This window comes from Fukomys damarensis, unplaced genomic scaffold (genome assembly GCF_012274545.1).
Source record: "Fukomys damarensis isolate Sample0158 unplaced genomic scaffold, DMR_v1.0_HiC HiC_scaffold_34, whole genome shotgun sequence".
Lineage (NCBI taxonomy): Eukaryota > Metazoa > Chordata > Mammalia > Rodentia > Bathyergidae > Fukomys > Fukomys damarensis.
Window position 1 is genome coordinate 5706359 of NW_022900946.1, and position 16176 is coordinate 5722534.

Consider the following 16176-nt stretch of genomic DNA (forward strand, 5'->3'; position numbering starts at 1 on the left):
GTTGTCAGACTAGATTTAAAAAACCAGATCTACATGCTGATTAGAAAGATGCACTGTAGATTAAGAATCAATTGGAAGCCGGGCGTGGTGGCACATGCCTGCAATCCCAGCACTCGGGAGGCTGAGGCAGGAGGATTGCTGTGAGTTCGAGACCAGCCTGGACTACATAGTGAGTTCCAGGGCAGTCTCAACTACATAGTGAGACCCTGTCTCAAAAAAAAGAATCAGTTGGAAATAAGAGAATGGAGAAAGATTTGCAAATGGCTGGAATGACTAGACTAGTAGCAGATGAAATGGACTTTCAAACAAAAAAATAGGGCCAATTTTATAGTGGTAAAAGGATTGATAGGAATATATACCAGTTATAAATGTATACGTTAACCTACCAACAGCATCTCAAAATACATGAAACTGGAGTCTCTAGAATTGAGGGCCAAATATAATTCAATAGAAATAGTTGGAGACTTTTATAGCCCACTTTCTTTTTAAAGTTTTATTTACTTTGATAACAGTTTTATTGGAGTACAGTGTGACATTGATGTAGGATGCATTATTCACTAGTCAAATCAGTAATAAGTGTGTAATCAGTACTTCACTTTGACAATGAGTAGAAGACTCTCAGGACCAATAAGGAAACAGAAGACTAAACAGCACTATAATTGACGCAGGCCTACTGTGCATCTCCAAAATCCTTTACCCAGCAACATCAAAATGCACATTCTTTTAAAGTTCACACATGTCACATTCCATATGATAGTCCACAAAAACCGTAGTAAACTTGAAAGGATTGAAACCATAAAATATAAATTCTCTGTTTATAATTGAGAAATTAGAATTCACAAATATGTGGAAATTAAAAACATATCCCTAAATAACGAATGAATATGAGAAGAAATTTAAAGGAAGCTACAAATACTTTGAGATTTTTTTTTTTTTTGGTACCAGGGGTCCAACTTGGGTCCTTGCACTTGCAAGGCAGGTGGTAAACATCTTTTTTTTTTTTTAAAGAAAGATCTTAAAAACATAACCTATTTCTTTAAGACATTGGAAAAAGAAGAGTAAACCAAACCCAAAGCAAGTGGAAGGAAACAGTAAAGATTAGATAAGAAATGAGCAAAATAGAAAATTAACAATAGAGAAAAAAATCAATTGAACTGAAAGTTGGTGCTTTGAAAATTTCAACAAAATAGACAAATCTTTAGACTCACCAAGAAAACTAATTATTAATATCAGGAATGAAAGCAGGTACATTACTACTGGATTTACAGAAATAAAGTGATTATAAGAAATACTATACACGTTCTATGCCAAAAATTAAATAATGTAGATGGAATAGTCAAATACCTAGAAGACACTAACAAAACACATGTTAGAAGTAGAACATCTGAGTAAAATTTTAATAAGTAGAGATTGATTTAGTAAAACAAAGAAAAAGCCTGAACTACCCATAAAGAAAAGCTCAGGCCAGATGGTTTCCTTGATAATTTCTACCCCCAAAAAAAGATTAAAGAAGAATTAGTATTACACTTTTCATAAACTCCCAAAAATATAGGAGAGGAGGGAATACTTTGTAACTCATTTTTTGAAACTGATAAGACCCCAATTCCATAATGAGATAAGGGCATAGCAAGTGAGGTGAACTACAGACCAATATCTCTTATGAATATGGACTCCAAAATCCTCATCAAAAACTAATAAACTGAAATTAACAATATATAAAAAGAATTTTATATCATGACCAAGTGGGATTTATCCCAGGAATGTAAAATTGGTTTAACATCCATAAAAAAATCAATATAATGTATCAAATAAAGGACAAAACACAAGGGATCATCTTAATTGATACAGAAAAGGCATTTGACAATGTTCAACACCCATTTCTTATGAAATTACCTAACAAAGTAAGAGTAGAAGCAAATTTCTTGCATCTTCTAAAACATCCATTAAAAAAAAAAAAACTAGAGCTAACATGCTTTAAAGAGAATGTTTGCTTTCTACTAAGATCAAGGACAGGACTTCCATGACTTGGTTTGTTTTGGGATGGGGTCTGACTATGTAGCCCAGGCTGGCCTCGAACATGCAATTCACCTGCCTTAGCCTCCCAGATGCTGGGATTATAGGCATGCACCATCACATCTGGCTTTACTTCTATGACTTCTGATATTATACTGGAGATTTTAGCCAGAGAAAGTCTAGAAAATAAAATAAAAGGCATCCATATTAGGAAGGAAGAAGTCAAGTTGTCTCTGTTTGCAGAAAACACGATTGGACTAGTCAGCTTTCTTGGGGCAGAGACAATGCCCACAATTTAAAGAAGATGCTTGGTTTGGCTCACAGTTTTGAGGAACTCAGTCCATGATTGGCTGGATTCAAGGCAGGAATATCATGGCAGAAGGTTGTGATAGAGAAGAGGCACAGGGCCGGAAAGGAATGGGCAGTAATAGTGCCTATGGAGGTCACACCTCTTGCCCCAGCCAGACACACCCAGGAGCGTGCTTTAGTAATCTGCTAGGCATTTCTTAATCCAGTGAAGTTGACATATAAGGGTTAATGGTCACAGTGATCTTATGCATAGAAAATTCTAAGGAATTCACTATTAGAATTAATAAGTCCAGGCTGGGGATTTAGCTCAGTGGTTCTTCTGCCTGCCTTGCAAGCTCAAGGTTCCAAGTTCGATCCCTGGTACCAAAAAATAAGCAAATAAATAAATAAAATAAGTCCAGCAAGGTTGCAGTATATAAGATAAATATGAGGTATGAACATATGGTTAGTGTTTAAATGTTTAAAGTTTATTACACATATTTAGAATTCTTTCCAGTTTCCACAGAATACTTTTAAATGCTTATTGTTGAAGATGGGAATTGTCTGTCTGATTTACATACTGAATTCTTTAATCACTCAGAAATACTTTCAGACGAGAGCGACAAGAAGCTCAACCACGGTGGCAAGTACAAACACGAATCTACTTTTTCTCCATATTAGAAACCCGGAGGTAGGCACCTCTGCTATTGATTCTGAAGCCCAACGTTGTTGAGGCAAATAGTTCTGATATTCTCTTGACTTTTCTCCAATTAACAATCAAGACAAGGATGAGGGAGACAAGCGTGTCAGTGTCAGGAGAGTGAAGCGTTCTCAGGAGCCCCACCGACCTGCATTTACACTCAAGTCACACGGCCACTTCTGTCTGCGAAGTGGATGACAAATGGGGGTTTGGGAGCGAGGAGTGAGTCAGCAGTGGACAGCGTCAGCCTGGCAGCCCCTGGTACAGAGTAGGAAGAATCTCAGTAGTTCTTTGTAAAAGTCTGTTGACTGCATACAGCAGGTGTTTATCCACAGGTATTCAGGGCTCCTCCATCCACAGGGTAAAGTACCTGTGTCCTGCTGAGCTCAAGCATTTGAATTTTCTATCGTCCCTGAAGTAGGCGTAGAAGTGGCAGTAAGAGCCAGGCTCTTCCTTCTGTGAACACGCCAGTCTGTCAGGCCAGGCTGTGCATCAGCTCGACCCTGTGGTGACCTCCGAGACCGTCCAGTGTATCCATTATGAGCGCATGACGTGAGCACGGATTAACGTTTGTTATTTAAGTTGTTTGTTACTGTAGCCCGACTTACCCTATTCTGACTAACACAGTGCCTGTACCAGGTTACAGAGAAGTCCGTAACAAATTCTGTGCCTTAAAACTTTGCTGATATTTGCTGATCACATTAATAAGAAGAACATGCCTAAATGATAAGGTAAATGATAGCCACTAGAAATTTAAACAGCCAAAAATAACTCTCTTATCCAAACAGAAATCGGTACTAATAGAGGAGTCTATTTAAACATCGAAGAGAATGGGCTACTGTATAAAATACATGTAGGGGTGTCATTAAAGTTATTCTTAGCAAAATCCATGCTGTAAAGCTGTTATTACTAAAATAAACATGCTTAACTGTTTAAAGGTTGAAAATAATTGAACTTAGTAGAAAATGAACAGCAAAGTAAACAAAGTCAGAGGAAGCAATTCATACGGTTAAGAGCGTACATTAATCATGAAGCAAAAAGTCAATGAGACTGGTGATACATGAAGACTCAGAACTTTAAATCAATAAAATAGGTAAGTCTGGAAAGTTGACTTCCTCTAAAACAGGAGAAAACATTCCATGTAAGTTATGAGGAAAGGACAGGGTACAACAGTACATCTGTGTGGTTTGATGCAGCTGTCAAAATGTAAAATACACACACCTTGAAAAATGATGAGTATATAAATGTTGGACTGAACTGGACGAAGTTCTCCAGTTGAAGACTTGTGAGAAGATACGACGCTTCGCAATACTTGTGGGCGACTGGACCTGCTGAGAAGGGATGAGGTGGACACGCTTCTCCACCAGACTGGAGAAGGGTGCGGCTCAGGCCTTCCGGGCTCATGGATGGGCCACGTGACGTGGTCCCCAGTATTTATGGACCCGGAACAGGGGAACAGTCCTGAAGTCTCTCTTTCTTGTTCTCATTCAGGACCCCAGAGCACCCCAAGCTTTGCGGGCGGCCCCAGGATGCCTGACCCATTTGCGGAATTGACTCCTGACTGGTGCTTCAGGGAAAGCACCTTGGCTCAGCTTGCTTTTCCGCATGCTGCAAAGCAGGGCTCTTTCTGAGCTCAGGGGAAGCTCCCTCTTCTGTCACCATTTTGCCCCAAATTTAGAAGAATTAGCACTTGGGGACGGGAGGCTGAGTCTTACCCTGAGCTCTGGACCTGTCCACATTTCTTCTTTAATGCCCTGACTCCTAGAATGCAAAGTACGAATGCGTCCAGATTCCTGATCTAGAGTAAATTGGGACTGATTAGAGTTTATTGCTAGAAATAATGACATACCATTCATTTGTGAATATTCATGTGTATTCATTTTACACATTCTCTCAAAAATATTTCTTTGTCCATCTACTTATTGCTGGGCATCGTACTGGCCTCGGGAGACTCCGTAGTGTGCCGGTTAATCTTAACTGGTGACTGGACCAAGAGACTGCTGGAGAGGTGATTGGATCTTGGAGGTGCTATGCTCACTGGTGGATTAACCCGCTGACGTTCACAGTTGAATGTGCTGTCGGGAGGAGGTGAGTCGTGGGGTGAACCTTTGGATGGTGCCTCTCTCTCTGGCATCTTCCCAGCCTCTACTTCCTGGCCACTGTGAAGTGAGCAGCTGTGTTGCACCAGTGTCTCTTTTCCATGGTATTCCTGCCATGGAGCCAGATGACCAGTATAGGAAACCATTTTTTCTTTTAAAAAAAATCCTTTCCCTCCTGGAGCTAACATTTTTCATTTGTTTGTTTGTTTGTTTGTTTTTTGTGACAGGGTCTCACTATGTAGTTGAGACTGACCTGGAACATAGTGATATGTAGCCCAGGCTGGTCTCACACTCACGGAGATCCTCCTGCCTCAGCCTCCTGAGTGCTGGGATTACAGGCGTGCGCCACCACGCCCAGCATGGAGCTAACATTTTTGAAGGGGAGACAAGCAATAAACAAAGCAAATGGGTTAAGTAAAATGTATATCAGATGGTAGCAAGGTCTGTGGAGAAAAGGAGATGAGAATGGAGGTTAGGATATATGGGGTTTTAAGCTAAGAAGTTAAAGACCCCACTGACGGGACGTTTGAGTAAAGAAGGAGTGAGGAAGCCATACAGATTTCTGGGGGAGAGAGATGTTGCAGTGCCAGGAAATGACCAGCTGAAAACGCCCAGAGGAAGCGTGTGAAGAGCACTCAACGGACCAGCAAGTTCAGAGCTGCAGCAGGAGTGAAGGGCAGAGTGGCAGGAGGTGGGGTCGGGGGCGCCACGGGTGGACGGCACTGTGAGACAGAGCCTTGGCTGTTTCCGGAGTGAGCCGTGAGCCAGGGTCCCGAGCAGGGCAGGGGCTGTGTTCCTGTGGCTGCTGTGCGGAGCAGACTCGGGACGCTTGGACACGCGGGGGGCGGGTGTGGAGGTTTCTCCGGTAACCCGGGTGAGGTGATGAAAGTGCTGGTCCCTGGGGGTGCTGGAGATCGTGCTGCAGAGGGGGTGCAGAGGTGGAGCGGCATCTTCAGTGACTCCAACGACAGCTTTTAATGTCAAGAACCCGTGCTTTCCATAGGAAACCGCCCATGACAGCGCGATCTCTACACCTCGTCTGTCATCCGCCTCCTGCCTCTCCAAGCCTCTGCATGAGATCACCTCTGAAAGCTGATTCCTGGAACTCAACCATTCTCCCTCCAGAGGGCTCTGCTTCCCATGCTTGGGCTGGAAAACAAAAAGAAGGCAAGCAGAAAGTGAGGCAGGGCTCATTTGAATTCTGCCTCAGTCCCCTTGCTCTCTTCAGTGACAGCCAAAAAAATTCCTGTGTTACTTGCTCAATGAAAAGCAATATTTAATTAGGGCTGAGAGAGTTAGACAAGCAAACAATTAAACGTTCTATTACGATCCGTCGTGAGCCATTTAAGCTTCAGTTCAATAAAGAATCGTTATAAAGGTCTCATAGAAGTGAAAATATAAACAGAGTAAATTTGCGTTGCATTTGCACCGTTGCCTCAGGTCGCAGAATCTGAAGGCAGCTTGACTGTGTGGATGAAGTCTCCCAGCCCCAAGGGGCTCAGCTCGGACCTGAGGAAGGCGGAAGGCAGGCACATCCACCTGCTGGCTGGGGAGGCAGGTGAGGGAGGAGAGGAGCCTGTTGGCTAAGCTGGTTTGGACCAGAGCAACAGGGATCTTTTCATCTTATTTTTAATGTCTGAGAAGCAACGTGAATATTCTGCCTGCAAGGGAGAAGCAGCTTAAAAGAAACTCCTGAGTGTCTTATGAGATGCTGGATTATAGAATAAGTATGTCTAATAAAGTCCCCCTTGGTCCTGCAGCTTTGAGGATTTAGAAGGAACTTCAGTCTGTTTGGGGAGGCTTTGCTTCACTGTAACCAGAGAGACAGCCGCAGGGGGTCCCGCAGTCACACGCAGGGCCGTGGGTGAAAGTGCCATCTTCCCCGAGGCGAGGCCCTGAAGCCGGGACCCCTCCGGGCCTCGGGCACAGACGCAAGCTCAGGCTGCCTCGCCTCACCTCCTCTCAGGGAGCTGTCTCTGCCCCAGGAGTTTCAGTGTCCTGTGGGACACCCAGTGTGTCATGGGAGCAGTGTTTGCATGTGGTCCTCGTGCACATCAGGTCTTTGGTGGGCTAGAGGAGACAGGAGACCCAACTCAAACTGATTTAAGCAAATCAATGGATAAAAGTTTAGATTTGGGACAACAGCCTTTTGGTAAAGACATGTGATTTTGCCTGGACTCTGGGGCAGGTGTGTCCAGACTGTGGCCTGTGGGCCCATGCGGCCCTGGACAGCTAGTGATGTGCCCCAGAAGACTGGAGACTTGGCATCACTGTATGATCGTTATTAGTACATGTTGGCAGTGCAAAACTATCACCTTCGTCATAGGAGTTGATCGGCATGCATCACATATCTTAATTCTGTTTTAATCTCCCCCTCCTGCATCTCCGAGGCTCCTTCTCGCCTTCTGGGGGTACATGTGTGTAGCACATAATGATCATGTGTCTTGGAGGAAGTTGATACAGGTACACAACACATCGCAACTCCCTTTTCCTTTTTTAGTCCCATTCCTCCCCTGTCCCCGGGATATTTTTCACAACCCTGTTATGTGTGCTTGAGCATGGTCTGCATGGGTGACAACAGGACCCGCTGAGGGAGAGCACAGCACAGGGCTAACTGTGCTTCCTGTGACCGCCACACACACACAGTTGCACAGAAACCCACGTGTGTCAGACGTTATGTGCATTTGTGAGATTTAGTGAGTATGATGCAGGAAGTCCAGATGATAGGATTTCAACCTACCTGCACGTGTGTGTGTGCCTATGAAGACGGTGTTCACTGTTTTGAAGCAGACATTAAAAGTTTTCTTATTTAGTTGCTGAATGGGCTTGCATAAATAATTTATTAAGTTAAAATATAGAAAGCAAAGTTTGTTACTTATACACATTGACCATATTATATATTTAATATATAGCCCAAGACAATTCGTCCTTAGTGCAGCCCACCCAAGCCAAAAATTTGGACAACCAAGGAGCATCCTTTCTCCTGTGAGGTTGTGGATGCATTCAGCAGCTGATGAAAAGCCAGAGGCCGTGGGTCCTGGCCAGGCTCAGTGTGGCTCCCACAGTTGAGATTAATCAAATGCATTTTTAAAATCAAATTTCATTTTTAATCGACAAACTTTTGGTTAGAATTTGTCTTCCCACGGGGCCTTCTCCATAGCATAGAATGTGCTGGGTAAGCCAATTGTGTTTCTAACTGTAAATGAATGCTTCAGAATTACAGCTCATGCACCAAGCCCAGTTTCATGTGAGTTTGCCTCAAAGGAATGGGTTCCTGGTCGCAGTGCTGATGAGATTTCAGCCTGATCATTGGAGAGCTGGCATGAGATCCTTTGGGGTCCACCAAAGCACATGCAACCCTGTACAGTGTTTGGAATTTAGGAAGGCTGCCTTTCTTAGAGACTTCCTGATGCACCAAGCTCCTTTTCTGGTCTTCTGCATTACAACTATGAGAGAAGATTGTTTGGGTGGATGACAACCTAAAGGTCTTCTTAATGTTTCATTTAGTTTTCAATTGACAGATTTTAGTTGTGCATATTCATGGGGTATCACATGATGTTTTGATACATACAGTGGACTCTTGAATTATGAACTCAATTTGTTGGGCTGGTCATTGAGGGCTGGTTGTAACTCAAGTTGGTTAACTGAAGGCTCGGGCTCCTCTACATGGTCTTCAAAGTCTCTCTCATATACAGGCAGATCTCAGTGTCCTTGGAAAGACAGTGGCCCAGGATTTCTCAACCTCACACAAGAAAGGATGTTTTAATGTTCTTTCCAGAACTCTTCAAAGGTTAAATCTGTGTCTGAGACCACCTGGAAGCACACATGGCTGGCATTAGGGTCTTAACTCAAGACTTTGGTTGTAAGTTAAAACAAAAATTCCAGTTGTAATCCAGATTGTTTGTATGTCAGGCCAGTCATAAGTCACTGGTCCACTGTATATACATTGTGTAAAATTCAAATAATAGTAGTCATATCTACCTCCTCTGATATTTACCATTTCTTTCTGGTACGAACATTCAAAAATCTTCTCTTTTCTCTTTTTAAAAATACACAGCACACTATCATTATCTATAGTCACTCTTCTGTGCAATAGAACATCAGAACTTATTTTTCCAATAACCGTAACTTGCAATCTGTTTGCCAACATTTCCCCTTCCTCTCTTCTCTCCCACCTCTGGTAACTACCATTCAACTCTCAACTTCCATGAGCATGACTTCTTTAGCTTCTACCTGGAAGTGGAAACATGTTACTTGTCTTTCTATATCTGGTTTATTTCACTTAACACAATGTCTCCAGGTCCACCCATGTTGTCATGAGTGACAAATAGATTAGTCAGCTTTCCATTACGGTGACAAAATACCTGAGATGATCACTTTAAAAAGCAGAAAGGCTTATCCTGGCTCAAGTTTCAGAGATTTTGATCTGATCTATGGTCCATTGGCCCACTCCTTTGGGGCTGTGGCAAGTCAGTATATCATAGTGGGAGCACAGTGGGGAAGGAAGCTCCTGATTTCAGGGCAACTGGGAAGTGAAGCAGGGGAAGAAGAGAGTGGGGTCTCAATATCCTCTTCAGGGGCACAGCCACGCTGATCTAACTTCTGCTCCCTGGTCCCCACCTCCTAAAGATCCTACCACTTCCCAACTGCACTATGGGGCAAGCTGTTAACACACAGACCTTTGGGGAAGATGCCAGAACCAAACTATAGCAATTGTCATGTTTTATCTTTTTGATGACTGAATCGTATTCCATTGTGCATATGAATGCATCTTGTATATTTTCACATTTTCTTTTTCTATTTATGAGTTGATGGACCACCAAATCTTATGTGATAAGACCCATCATTCCAAGCATCTGTAATACTGTAAGTATAATTCAGGGGCTGACAACCATAACCCAAGACACCTGAAGTAGATGTGAAAGGCACAGGCTTCCAGCTAAAGATGACATCTCCTTACTGCTAGTTGGATGTGGTTATGTATCTGAATTCCAGACGATAGGCTGTGGGAGCAAGGAATGGGTGTATCCTCTAAGCTATGCCCTCATAGGCAAAGCAGAACACCTTCCCTTTTCTCATTTCCTTTTCTACTGGATGGGATGCTGATGTGATAGTGGTACCTGCAGCAGCTATTTTGTGTCACAAGAGGGCAGCTACCCGTAGGTAGGTGGAGCAACAAGATAGGAGGAGTCTGGCATCCTGGCAGATATGCAGACATCCTGCCAGCCCCGGACTTTTCATGACAAAGAAATTATTTCCTCACTTTTGAAAGCCACTGCTATATTGGATCTGTCTCTTAGAGAAGCTGAACTGATAACCTTGATTTCGTCATGTATGCAGTGAGAGAAGATTGACAGGAGATTGTAGGATCTGGCCAAGATCACTCTCGACCAATAACTAGGGTATTACATGAGGTGTAGTCCTGACTGTGATCTGGAGGTGAAAGGGCGTTTGCCAGAGGCTGCCAGGGAGATGGATAGGTCTGGCCCCAGTGCCAAGTTTTTGACAACCAGTGAAGGGACAGGCCAGAGAACAGAAGAGAAAACTGTCTAGTGCCTGCTGAAATCGTGCTAGCTCTTTATATATTGTATCTTACCCAATCTACTGACTGATAAGGCCCAGGAAAGCAGGGAGTTTACTCTGTCTCACCACCATATTCCTGGAATAGAGTAGGCTCTCAGTAAATACCTATGGAATGAATGCATAAAGCATCCCACACCAATTTAATAAGGTCAGTAGTAATGATGTGATTTAGGCCATTGGGGAAATGATGGCTCAGAGATGTTAAGTAACTTACCTAAGGTTGCACAGGTGATAAATAGCTAAAACTAGGGTTCAAAATCAGGTGAGTGTTGGAAAGCTTGGGTTCTTTCCTCTTTGTCTTAGTTACTTTTCTCATTAGTGAGACAAAATACCTAACACCTACAAGTTAAAGTAGTGAAGGCTTATTTTATTTCACATTTCTTAGAGGTTTTAGTTCATAGTCAGCTGCTCCAAGGCAGGGCAGCATGGCAGAGGGGCATCACAGAGGAGAGACAGTCCATGCATAGCAGGCAGGAAGCAGTGACCGAAGAAGCATCCTTCCATCTTTATCTCATTTAGACTACACGCCCATTGGATGGTGCCACCCATGCCCAGCATGGGCCTCCGCATCACCCACACCCAGAACTATGCTAAACTAATCAGTGGGCTGATTTAGTTGTCATACACCCTTAATCCATATTCACGTACCCTAGACACAACCACCTCCAAAAAGCACCCTACCTATAAGCTCACAAGGCTTGTGGGGGAACATCTAGATATAGCCATAATACTCTAGTGCCATATTTTTGGTAGCATAGACTTTCTGGTTACATAGCTAGAAACACTATAGCCTTGTGTTATTCAAACAAATAATACAAAATTCTCTTTTGCAGTAGCACAAGATCTATTGTGTTGTAGATATGGAATGTTCTCCAAGAGTCTCCTGTGACCAGGAAGGGCCTGGTCAGAAGAGGTGGATCACTGGGGTGTGATGGCAAATGGTGTTTCTTATTCCCAGATCCTCCTTTATCTCTGGTTCTTACTGCCATGGGGTGAGCAGCTTTTCTCTGCCAGGCCCTTCCACCGTGATATTTCTGCCTTGGAGCCAGCAACCATAGACTGAACCCACTGAACTGCGAGCCAGATTAAACCTCTTCCCCCTTTAAATTGTAGGTGTTGGGTATTTTGTCCCAGCAATGGGAGAGTAACTAATACAGGGTCTCTTTGGGGCATCCACATCTATCAGTGGCAGGGGTGCTGAAGTCATTGTAAGAGTCCAAGGGATTGGGGGCAGGAGTCTCCTGGGAGTAGAGGGGAAAAAGCATTGGGGAGTGCCCAAGTTAGAATAAAATGGACTTCCATGGTTAAGTCCAAGAGAATCACCACAGATGGAAAACATCCCATGAGATGTATTGTGGCATAAATCAAAACTACCCACTGAGTTTTGCATATTTGCAGTAGCCAGAAGGGCTGTTGGTGATAAAAATTGCCCAGATCTTCCCTCAAGTAGAGACAAAGGAGAACAGTTGGCGATTTGCCAACAGATTTTGCTGTTTTGTTTTGCACTAAAGGAGAGACATAAAGCATTTGATAGTAGGGGAGCATTTTAATAGTGGGAGAGCATTTCCAACTTATTTAGGGCTTGAGCAGCATCTGCTTTCCTTCCCCTTTAAGTTTATTGCTACATTTTAGGTATACAGTACAGTTACATTCATCATTAGGATCTTGTACCTGTACATGATGCGTCTTGGTTCTTATTTTTTTCCCCATTCCCCCACCCTCCCTTCACTCCCTCCACCTTTCTCTATTTACAAAGACTTTATTTCCATGTTTTTCCTTTTCTCATATTTTTTCTTTTCTCTTCTTTCCTTTCCCTTACACTTCCCACTTCCTCTACACCTTTAGATATTTTCTTCCTATTTCACAATATCATTGTACATTTTGATCCTTATTTATGCTTTTAGTCTTTCACACCAGAGAAACGATTTGGTATTTACACATGTGTGTTCTATTTATTTCACTTAAGACTATGGCCTCAATGTGCATCCACTTAGCTATAAATGACTCTAGTTTCTCACTCTTTATGGCTGAGTAGTATTCCATTTTATAGAAAAACCGCATCTTTATCCAGTCTCCAGTTGATGGGCAATTGGGCAGTTTCCAAGTTTTAACTATTACAGTCTGTGCCGCTATAAACATGGGTGAACATATGTGACTGTGGTATGATTCTTTTAATTCTTTTGGAAAGATACCCAGCAGAGGGATAGCTGGGTCTGATGGAACCTCTAATCCTAGTTGTCTGAGGTATCTGCATATTGACTTGCACAGTAGTTGCACCAGTCTGCACTCCCACCAACGATGGAGAAGGGTTCCTTTCTCCCCACAACCCTGCTGTCATTTGTTATTGATTGATTTCACAGTAACAGCCATTCTTCCTGGGGTGAGGTGGAGTCTCACAGCATTGTTCAGCATCTGCTTTCTTGAAATGGATGTAGAGCTCCACACACTGCCCCCCCCCCACTGCTCTTGGTTGGATCGCCATTGTGGTTCTTGGTTCCTCCTGTGTTTGTGACCCTTTATTTTTGGGAATAGAGCAAGTAGGCCTTGCAGAGGACAGAGGTGGGCATGGATCTTCCCTGAATCTCCTTGGCCTAGGAGAAGTGCTGGGCACCACCCTACAGAACGTAGGTGCATGAGACAGGTGACCACTAGGGACAGTCCTTTCTGAGGGGGAGAGTTGACACCACCAGTGCCACAGAATTTCCCAGAATCCAGGTAGGCATGGGGTGTCTGGCCACTGGTATGTGTGGCTGTGATGGGCTGAGCGGGTGAGTCTATGCCCATGTTGGTTTCAGCTGGGCCTGTAGAGGGCTGCCTGCCTTTTGGTGGTCTCCGGATGGCTGATGTGCAAGCTGAGTGCACCAAGGGAGTGCAGAATTCCGTCTGAGTATAAGGGAAGAGGAGCTGTGTCTGGGACACGGGGGCTGATGTGTGGGCAGCCCTCACCTCAATGCGCCTGCTTTTCATCCTCCTTGCACAGTTGTTTTCTCCACATGCTATTTCACCCTCACTGACAGCAGCCCTCCTTCAGGGTCCTTTAGTCAGGCTTAACTCGGACCACAGGAGCAAAGACCACCCACCCTGGTTCTGCACGGTGTCAAGGGTTTACCTCCTGGTCCCCACTTACCTCTCTTTTTACTTAGGGTTAGCTAGCTGGTTGAGTGGTCAGATTTCAGGTTACCTAGGTGGATGTCCCCTTTTCAGACATTTTTGGTTTGTTTTGTGGAGTCATTAAACCCTCATTCTCTCTGCAGCTCCATGCTGCAGAATTCTTTTTTAAAAAATTTAAATGAGTTTAAATCATCTCCGAATATATTAGATTACTGTCTCCCTTGGGTTGGATATTTGTAGGGATGGAAGTAAACTGAACATTTAGCAGTCATCTTTTCTTCTTTTAATTGAATGGAGGCTGGCGGCTGGGAGGATTGGTATTCTGCCCAAGGACTCCTTGAGCATCCACAGCTGGGCTCCCAGTGGTCTGTAAACACACAAGGCCAGGCCAGGGCAAAGGGGCTTCCCAATTTAGAGCCGGATCCTTGGCTTGTGAATAAAGCCTCATTTGGGGCCCTCCTGAATCTCTGATGGTTAAGTCCCTTCTTAATTGGCAGCCCATCTGCCTCACCGGTGACTCAGAGGCCTCACACCAGCATTTAAGAAACTTTCTGTTTTGCAAACAATTTATGGTTCAGGATGAGCTGAAAATCTGCTCTTCAGATGGCCTGGCAGGGTAAGGGGGACCTAGGTTTAGGATCCACAGGGGAATACCCTATCCTCCATGTCCCAAAGGATAGGGGTGGCCAGGAGGTCCACAGTAGCACAGTCCACAAGGGTACTGAAGGTCAGGGATCGCCGCCAGGCTCCATGGTACCTTTGTCAACTGTGCCACTCTGGGGAAGACACAGCCCCACTGCCACAGTTTGGCAAGGGTAGGCTCCTTCTAGGAAGAAAACCTGCCTATTTGTCCCAGCACATTTGACCTTGTGCCAGGGAGTATGGCTCGGGGAGGAGAATATAGGCTGCATTTGAGCCCCAAGAGGACCCCCTGAGAGGCACTGTGAAGCCGGTCGGGGCCAGGTGCCATCTTTCTTCTGTGGCAGTTGGGCAGGTTCTTCCCATCCTGAGTAAGAGAATGACCTACCCTCTTCATTGTCGTCTCCCCAGTTCTAACCACTCTACTGGGAAGTAGGTACTGTTGCTCCCATTTTGTAGATGAGAAAACTGAGGATCACAAAGAGAGGGTCTTAGTTATGAGTCTTAGTTAAGTGAGTCATTTCTCATTGCTGAGACAAAATATCTGATGCCCTAAGTTAAAGGGGGAAAGGTTTATTTAGCTCACAGTTTGCAGAGCTATCAGTCCATAGTTGGCTGGCTCTGAGGCAGGGTGGCATGGCAGAGGGGCATCGCAGAGGAGAAACCGTTCATGGTGGGCAGAAGGCAGCAAAGCAAGCAAGGGTCCTTAATAGCTTTTTTCTGCCTGTTTTCTACTCTAGGCTACCAGGGTTAGGGTGGTACCAAACCAAGAAGTGGACCGATTTAGTAATCATGTGCCCTGAATCCCAGCATCACACACTAGATCCAGCCAGCTCTGAAAAAGGCACCTATGACCACATGAGGCTTTAGAGGGACATCTAAACACAGACCATAACAGAGAGTATGCTAAGGTTCTACAGCTGGTAAGTGTTGAGACTGGGGTGATAAAGCACAAGTCAGCTCACCACAAAGTCCTTCAAGTACCTTTACCAGTCCAAGCCATGGGATTGATTCTGTTTTCATGAGGTGTTTTGCAGAAAAAAGGGAACCAGAACTTTTTTCTTCCTTTATCTCTTTTATAAGATTATACAAGTCATGCATGTTGATTGCTGGAAACAGAGATAACCAAAAAGTACAATGCTGGAATGGCTAATAATCATAAGAAAAGCTGCTCAATTTCACTCTTAAAGAAATGCAAATCAAAACACAGTATCATTTCACCTTTCAGATTGGAGAAAAAAAGAAAACACAGAGAACGCTTAGCTTAAGCTGGAGAGGCTGGTGGGGGTGGGCATATACCCTTTCATTTTCTGTGCTGGGAACGCGAATTGGTGCAACCTCTTAGGAAGTCTGTTTGGCATATCTATTAATATTTGAATGTGTACATGATTTGTCCTGGCACATTAGTTTCTAGGAATGTGTCCTGTGGAAATTCTTATGTGGGCCCAAGAAGATGTGCATAAAAGAATGTTCAGTGCAAACTTTTTTGTTGCAAGGGGGAAAACATGGAACTAGTCTGAGTCCACCCAAACGGGTGAGCAACATGGTGATTCTGTGTGGTGACAGTGTTGGTGTTTGTTTCCCCTTACTCCTGTAGGAAGGGTTCTCACACTCTAGTGAGCTTCTAGATTACCCAGAGGGCTTGTTCAGACAGAAGGCTGGGCCATATCTCCAAAGCTTCTGCTTTAGCAAGTCTGAGCCTAAACATTTGCATTAGTAACGCTGCCGGCCCCAGGACCACAC